Source organism: Canis lupus, chromosome 5, assembly GCF_003254725.2.
Source record: "Canis lupus dingo isolate Sandy chromosome 5, ASM325472v2, whole genome shotgun sequence".
NCBI classification, from domain to species: Eukaryota; Metazoa; Chordata; class Mammalia; order Carnivora; family Canidae; genus Canis; species Canis lupus.
Genome location: NC_064247.1, coordinates 62,892,697 through 62,900,588, shown reverse-complemented (window position 1 = coordinate 62,900,588; position 7,892 = coordinate 62,892,697). Strand labels below are relative to the sequence as shown.

Here is a 7,892-nt window from a genome sequence, read left to right as displayed (position 1 = left end):
AGCTCCACACTCTGCTCCTAGGGTAGCGTGTGCTTTAGGTAGAATCAGAGAGATCACAAGCTGAAGCAGTTTCTCCTCGTGGCTTGATGCAGAGCATCTGGGGAGGGCAGAAGGGTGGGCCAGGAGCTCTCAGAGACAGAGCAGAAGCCTTCGAGTATCACAAATATGCTCAATCTGGCCAAAACCGTGTCTGCAATCAGGCCCACGAGAAGTACTTGCGCAAAAATAACACCTTTGGAGATAAGAGGATGTTTCTTATCTGGGGGATTTTCTTCTGGGTCTTCACACACCGAGCTCGGTAGCGGCTTTGGAGGGAATTTGGAGAGAGGGCGGTAAAGGTGAAGAGGCTGGAGGGCCTGGCTTGGGGAGCGGGGGAGGGCGGCATGGCCGGTGGCTGTTTTGGGGAACAGGGGCGCCTGGCAGGTGTTAAAGGCCCAGATGGGAGGAGAGGTTCGGGCGAGTCTGGGAGGAGCGCTGCTGTGATGTCACGGAGAGGAGGTGACAGGCTGAGCATGAAGACTGTTTCTGGGCACAAAGCCCGAGTGAGAGAATAATAGCATCCCAGGGGCTCCGACATGTTCCTGGCTTGATGGCTAACATTTTACAAGATCAAAGTCTTAGGAAGTGCTCTGCAGGGAGCGGCTGCCTCCCCACGCCTGAGCTCCAGCTCCCTGCCCGTCTCGGATCTCCGGGGTTTGTCTGGGAACATGCAGCCCGGGCTCCTGGGGCTGTGGATGGGCGGCCCGTTGACCCGGCTCAGAGGACAGCTCAAAGCCGGGCGGGTGGGTGGCATGGGCTGGTGGAGCCCGGGGCGGCTGACAGGCCGAGGCAGGGGGTGCTCCCCGAAGACCCGGTAATGACCACTGGGCTTCCGGCCTCTGGTCCCAGCTGAGCAGACATTTGCTGGTTCTTTCCAGCCCAGTGTCCTCGACTTCTCTGATTTCTTGCCCTTGGGGTCACAGAGCCTCATCCTTTCTGGCTGATGATGAAGTGCCCTGCCCGTTGCTGCCTCGATCTACTCCCTCACTGCTACCAGTTGAAGCAGAAACATTTGGATCATCTTCTCTGTTTGCTAGGGAGGAAAGTGAGACACTTCAGGTGTGTGTGTGTGTGTGTGTGTGTGTGTGTGTGTGTGTGTGACGCGGGGACCTGGTGGGATGGCCATGCGCCTGTGACATGTGCTGGCACAGCACTGTGGGGGCTTGAATATGCCCAGGAACTGCTGAAGGAATGGACAAGGTGCAGACTTTTATGGAGCAGGGCCTGAGTTGTCGTGTTTCCCACAGGCTTCTAGGTGACCTGACGTGGCTGGTCCGTGGGCCACACTGAGCAGCGAGGCTGTGGACTCTGTGCCCTCCCTTCAAAGCCAGCTCCCGGCAAGGCCACTCTGCTGCCTCTCATGGTTGCTACCTGATGCTGCCAGGCATATGAAACTGGAAGATCAAACAGAGGACACTCCTTTCATCTCTTGGATCGGGAGCTCCAGAGGTGGTCGGTCTACAACCAGCTGTTCTGGATCCTTTTTGTGCATCCAAATTAGGTGGAGTGGGAGGCAGAGATTTTCAAAGATGCTCAGACTGCACTCCCTAGAGATTCTACTTCCAGTTGACCTAGGATGGGGTCTAGGCCATCTCATTTTCAGAAGGTCCCACGGGATTATTGAGCACCAAAGGGTGAGAACCATGGCTCTTGGCGTTAAGTTTGATACTTATCATTCATGCATTCACTTGTTTGCTCCTTCCTGCAGTCATTTATATAGGTTGCTAACATTTTACAAGACTGAAGTCCTGGGATCTGCTCTGTTGGGAGTGACTACCTGCTCCCCAGGATTTATGGAGCCACTACTAGATACCAAGCACTGGTTTAGGCCCTGTGGATACACTGTGAACAACAGGAGCCCCTGAACAGAAAGCGAGAGGACCATTGAGAAGGAAAGGCAGAAAGGGGAATCGGGGGTGGCCGCTGTTCTTTCCTCTGTGTGCAGGGGCAGGCCTCTCTGGAAAGGTGACCTCTGAGCTGAGACATCCAGCAGAAGTATACTCTAGGCAGGTGAACAGTTTGCAAAAGTCCTGAGGTACAGTGTGCTTGGTGTGTTTGAGAAGCCAGGAGAGGAAAGATACAGAGATACACTTAGAAAACCAAAGTAGAGAACAGTGTGTTACAAACTTGCTAGAGACATATATTTATTTGTTTTATTTTTTTAATTTTTATTTGTTTATGATAGTCACACACACAGAGAGAGAGAGAGAGGCAGAGACACAGGCAGAAGGAGAAGCAGGCTCCATGCACCGGGAGCCCAATGTGGGACTCGATCCCGGGTCTCCAGGATCGCACCCTGGGCCAAAGGCAGGCGCCAAACCGCTGCACCACCCAGGGATTCCCTCTATTTATTTGTTTTAAAATGAACTCTAGGGGCGCCTGGGTGGCTCAGTCAGTTAAGTGTCTGCCTTCAGCTCAGGTCATGATCGGGTTCTTGGGTCCTGGGATCAAGCCCTGCTTGTTGAGCTCCCTGCTCAGTGGGGAGTCTGCTTCTCCCTCTCCCTCTGACCCTCTCCATCCCTTGTGCTCTTTCTCTCAAATAAATAAATAAAATCTTAAAAAAAATAAAATGAACACTAGAAGCTTACCTCTGGAAGAAATGAGTGGCTGTGGACCGGGGTTGGAGAGAGACTTATTGTATTCCCTTTGTGTACATTTTAAATTCCAAATGCCTGCATTACTTATTCAATTACTTATTCAATTCAATTACAATTCAAAAACAAATAAAATTTAAAAGAAAGAAAAAACTAAGCAGGGGACTAGTGTGCCTGGGGCTAAGGGAGGAGCGGACCCCAGGGAGGGAGGGGTGTGGTCAGGAAGGCCCCCTTAAGGTATTGAGCTTTATCACTACTGTGTGACCTTGGGCCAGCAACTTAACCTCTTTGTGCTTTTGTGTCTCAGGTCCTACCCTCAGGCCTGTGGTGAGGGGTAAGGAGCAGAGTGTGTCAGCAGCGCCTCCCTGCGTGAGACGTGAGACGGGAGCCCCCAGGGGGTCTGAACTGAGGTGTGACCGTCCTCAGGAGCTTCTGTTGCAACAGGGTCCCTCTGGCCACTGTGTGAAGAGAAGTGGGGGGACGAGCAGGACCCAGAGGTAGGGAGCCGGGTAAGAGGCCCCTGCACTCATCCAGGTGAGAGGCTGATGGCTGGGACGTGCTGGGTATGAAGGCGCTGCCTGTATTTGAAGCAGAGCCAGCCTGAGCTTCTGATGGGTCAGACCAAGGCTGTGAGGGGAAACGAGGACTCCAGGGTTTTCAGAGAATCGATGCTGCTTGTCGGCCTAGATGGAAGATGGGGAAGCCTGCAAGGGGGCAGGTGTGCGGCCCGGAAGGTCGGGATGCCTGCCCCACATCCCCACAGAGATATGAGTGGGAAGCAGGATATCTGGGTCTGGGGTCCAGGGGGAATGTCAGGAGCAGAGATAGACTTTTGGGATTTGTTACCACATAGGTGGCCTGAAAGCCCGATGTGGGGTGAGCTCACACAGGATGACAGGGTGGGTGGAGAAAAGACCTCTCTGGCCCTGAGCCTTCAGGTCTGCTAACCTTAGAGGCTTGGAGAAGGGGAGGAGGAGGAGGAGGAGGAGCAATAAATGAGTCCCAGGAGCATTTATTGAGCATATACTCTGTTCCACGCACTGCAGACTGCCGGGATAGGGGACGAAAGGCCCGGACCCCACACTGGGGAGCTTCCAGGTTGATGACAAACTGACGAAGTGAGTACACTCAGGGCCTAGTTTGGGGGGTCTGAGCAATAAAGAGAAGAGTATCCACACCTGACTTGGTATGGAGGGAGGTTTCCTAGAAGTGGAACCCTTGATCCGAGTCTTAAAAAAACAATCAAGTGGGGCAGCCCCAGTGGCACAGGGGTTTAACACTGCCTGCAGCCCAGGGTGTGACCCTGGAGACCTGGGATCCAGTCTCGCATTGGGCTCCCTGCGTGGAGCCTGCTTCTCCCTCTGCCTGTGTCTCTGCCTCTCTCTCTCTGTGTCTCTATGAATAAATGAATAAAATCTTAAAAAAACAAACAAACAATCAAGTGTTGGAAAGGGAGGAAGAATGTTCCAGAAGAACTCATAAGAGCGGCATGTACTGAGAAGTGCAGATGTTAGCTGGGGTCCTTGTGAGGTCCAGGAGACCCCAGTCAGTGGTGTCCGGAGCCTTATGCCTGCTTTTGATCCCAAGCATTGTGGTCACCATGACGCCCAACAGTGGTCTGGGGCGGGGGTTGGGGGGCAAATCCTGCCTGGTGTCTGTTACTGCCACCTGCGATTTAGGAATGGTTGTCACCAAAAAAAAAAAAAAAAAAAAAAAGAATGGTTGGGGAAGAAAAATAATCAAAGGCAGAATAATGTTTTGTGACATTTGAACATGATACGAAATTCAGATTTCAGTATCCATAAATACAGTGTTGTTCAGACACAGCCTTGTCCATTCCTTCCATATGAACAGGCTGCTGGGGTTCTGTGGGGACAGAGCCCAGAAAAGCGGCAGAGGTCACATGGCCTGCAAATTTAAATTTACACAAAAATGGTGGGGCTTTGTGATCCCGTGTTTCAGAGACACCTAGCAGTGAACAAGACAGGAATTGGGGCTCCAGGCTGGTGGGGCCGGCCTGCTCCAGAAGCTGCCTCTGAGGACAGAGACTGTTTGGAAAGTGATCTCCTGCTTCTAGAATTTCTCCAGCTCCTTTTCCCCCTGGGAGCAGAGTCAGCTGTCATGAGGGAGCAAGTGACCTCCCAGACCAGGCTCTGCCCTGAGAAGCTCCCTCATAAGTCTGCTGGCGGAGGTGACAGGTGACGCGGGCCTTGTGCAGCCTCTGGGAACTTTCCCTCTGGGGTGGTGTTTTTGACGTCATCCATGCTCCAGGCAGGGAAGGAGAACACCATTCTCTCACTGGTAAAATGAAATCTCCACTTACCTAGAATCAGGTTTCATTGTTTTGTTTCACCCTTCAGGAACAAAGTCATTCAAGGGCAGGCATAAAACCTTGTTTTCTGCAGCAGGAATCCTGCTTCAGGTAGCTCCACTGCAGGGACCCAGCCACAGGGCTCCTGGAGTTCACCCCTGAGGGCTGGAGGACAGAGAACTGTCAGGCCTGGGAGCCCCCTGGCTCACCTGACCCCTGACCTCGGAGCTGGCAGGAGGAGCAGGGTGCCCTGAGATGCCGAGATGCGCCTGTGCCTGGTAACTGAGTGGGAAAGTCACTTGCTTTCTGAGTGACCTGGTGGCTGGTGTGAACCTGTCCTGAGAGATGCATCCCATCCTCAGAAGCAGCCTTGACGGTGGCTAAGAGCAGGGACCTGAGCCAGACCACTGGGGTAGAAATGTTGTTTTTTTCTACCACTTAGCACCTCTGTGCTAAGTCATCTATGTGACCTTCGGCAACTTACTCAACCTCTCTGCGCCCCCGCTTCCCCAGCTTCTATAAAATGTGGTAATCCTAGTATCATATAAAGCTGTTAAGATAATTAAATGGTTTAGCATTTGTTCTTAGAACAATGCCTGGCACAGAATGTTCTGTAAGCCCTTGTTACATAAACTAAACAAAGGAGGGGACTCTCAGAGGGACTCAGGCTCTCTTGTTCTCTCTCAGGTCCCAGAGCACTTTATCAATGTGCTCTCATAGCGATTAACTGTTTTTAACTTAATGTCATTGGCCCCAGGATGAGTACTGCCTTCAGTATTGTGGCCCACGCATTACCCAGCACAGAGCCTGGCTCCTATGAGGCTCTGGATGAATGTTGGTGGAGAAACAAATGCATGAAACACCACCCCTCTGCCCAAATTATTATTATTATTTTTAAAAGATTTTATTTATTTTTTCATGAGAGACACACAGAGGCAGAAACACAGGCAGAGGGAGAAGTAGGCTCCATGCAGGGAGCCCGATGTGGGACTCGCTCCGGGACTTCAGGATCACACCCTGGGCCGAAGGCAGACGCTCAACTGCTGAACCACTCAGGCGTCCCCCTTTCCCCAAATTAATAGACTATTCTTGAAAAAAGGAGTCCTTGAGAACCAATCTTCCATGCTAATCTCCAAAAAACTTTCAGAGTGGGCCGGGTACTCTTGCTGGGGGCTGCTGGGTCTGACTGGGGACTTGCAGGGTTGCTGAGTAGTACCCGTGACAACATGTGGCAGGTTGGGAAATGCAGATGCCCAAGAAGCTGAGGCAGCTGGAGGGTGAGCAGCTTTCTGGGTGCCATGGTTTCCAGCCAGCCAGGCCCCGTCCTGCTGACCCCCAGAGAGAAGGCAGGACCCGTTGACAATCAGCCAGCGGTGGGTTCCCCCAGTATAGACTTTCCACTTTCTTCATTTCTTCACAGAATCCACTTTTCTTCATGAAGTTCTCGGATGAACCGGGTTATTATAATTCTAGGGGCCAGCTCTGCAGCCAATCCTGGGAAGTTAAACCTGAAAATTGGCTCAGAAGCCCAGCAGCTCCTGGAGGCAGCAAGTGTCCAGAGATGACTTCTGTTCCCTGAGAAGTAAATGGAGGGACTGGCAGGGGAAGGAGAGTGTCCCAGGAGCCTTAAAGAATCTCGCCGAGAACTCAGGTCAAGGCATCTATGAACCCCTGGCTCAGGCGCTCTCTGGACAGCGGTTCCCATAGCAGCCCTGAGTCATCCGGCTCGGCCCCACCCTGCTGTTCACACCTTCATTGGCATCCAGAGGAGATGGTCTCTTCTGGAAGCCTCAGAAATAAAGAATGTGCTGGGAGGCTCCTTGTCCCACCTCTGCCAACGTCACCTTCTAAGCTCCTCTCTGCTCACGGAGGCCCAGACACTGAATCAAAGCTCACAGAGCCAGCTGGCAAGAGTCGGGCAGAGGTCTGACATCACTGCCTTGGCCGGTCTGCAAATCAGAACCACCCGGTGAGGGAGGAGGGGGACAGACGATGGATGGCTTCCTCTGACAGCCTTTGGGGTCTCATATTTAAAAACATGTATGTGGCCACTGTCAGAAGCATTAGATAGGCTTTGGGTGGTGCCTAAAGGCCTGATCGGGATCATCTGGGCTGGGGGGAGACCTCTGTATGCCCCACTATCAACACTGGGTGCCAGAGGGGCCTCTCTGTGAGCCACTGCTGGCAAGCAAGCCCATCTCTCCTCACCCCTGCAACAGGGGGGTTCAGGGAGGGCACGGCCCCAGAGTCCAATTGCAGCCAAGGCAATAAGAACAGTGGCTGAAATACTAGAAATTGCACTCTTAAGTATGGGACAGAATGGAGCTGATGCATGCCTGGATGAGGGCTGCTGGTGTAAATTAAAACTATCTCTTTGGAAGAAACTTGGAAAGTAAACTCTTTCTCAAAGCGATGTTCCACAGCATTTGGTTCATTCATGACTAGAGGGCTTGCCATGGGCCAAGCCTTGTGTTGGTCAGCAGGGAGCCAGGCACAGACATGGCTTTGAAGGACTACTCCCCCACCCCTCCATGTTGGGGGACAGGAGGAAGCAGGGACAGGTCATTAAAAACAGCTCCCAGGCAGGTGCTGTGACTGAACCACTAGCAGAGTTGTGGGGAGCTGGGGCCTTGTCTTCCAGCTGGAGGAGGGGTGGGGCACTTAGTCAGGGGAGGCTTTCTGGAGGAGGTCATTCCTGAACCGAGTGATAAAGGATGAGTAAGCATTTGGGGGTCGGGCTGGGGGCAATGAAAACATTCTGGGCAGAGGAGACAGGAAGAGCAGGGATGCAAAGGCAGGAGAAAGTGTGTGTGTGTGTGTGTGTGTGTGTGCGCGCGCGTACGGTGTGGTTGGCATATTAAATGAGAGCTGGATTGTACAAGGATGAAGGGGGCGGGGGCCAAGGGCCTGATCTGGAAGGCCTTGTGCCCCCCTGTGAAGAAGCTGTA

General features: G+C 52.7%; 1 long non-coding RNA gene across 1 annotated transcript; it reads left to right on the top strand.

Annotated features, from left to right (window-relative positions):
• The first annotated feature begins 421 nt into the window (after nucleotides 1-421).
• Nucleotides 422-7,357, top strand: LOC118354672 (uncharacterized). The gene is made up of 5 exons (XR_004815572.2): nucleotides 422-1,098; nucleotides 1,287-1,673; nucleotides 2,941-3,167; nucleotides 3,680-3,751; nucleotides 6,365-7,357. It is a non-coding gene; the product is annotated as an uncharacterized LOC118354672 (long non-coding RNA).
• The last annotated feature ends 535 nt before the right edge of the window (nucleotides 7,358-7,892 follow it).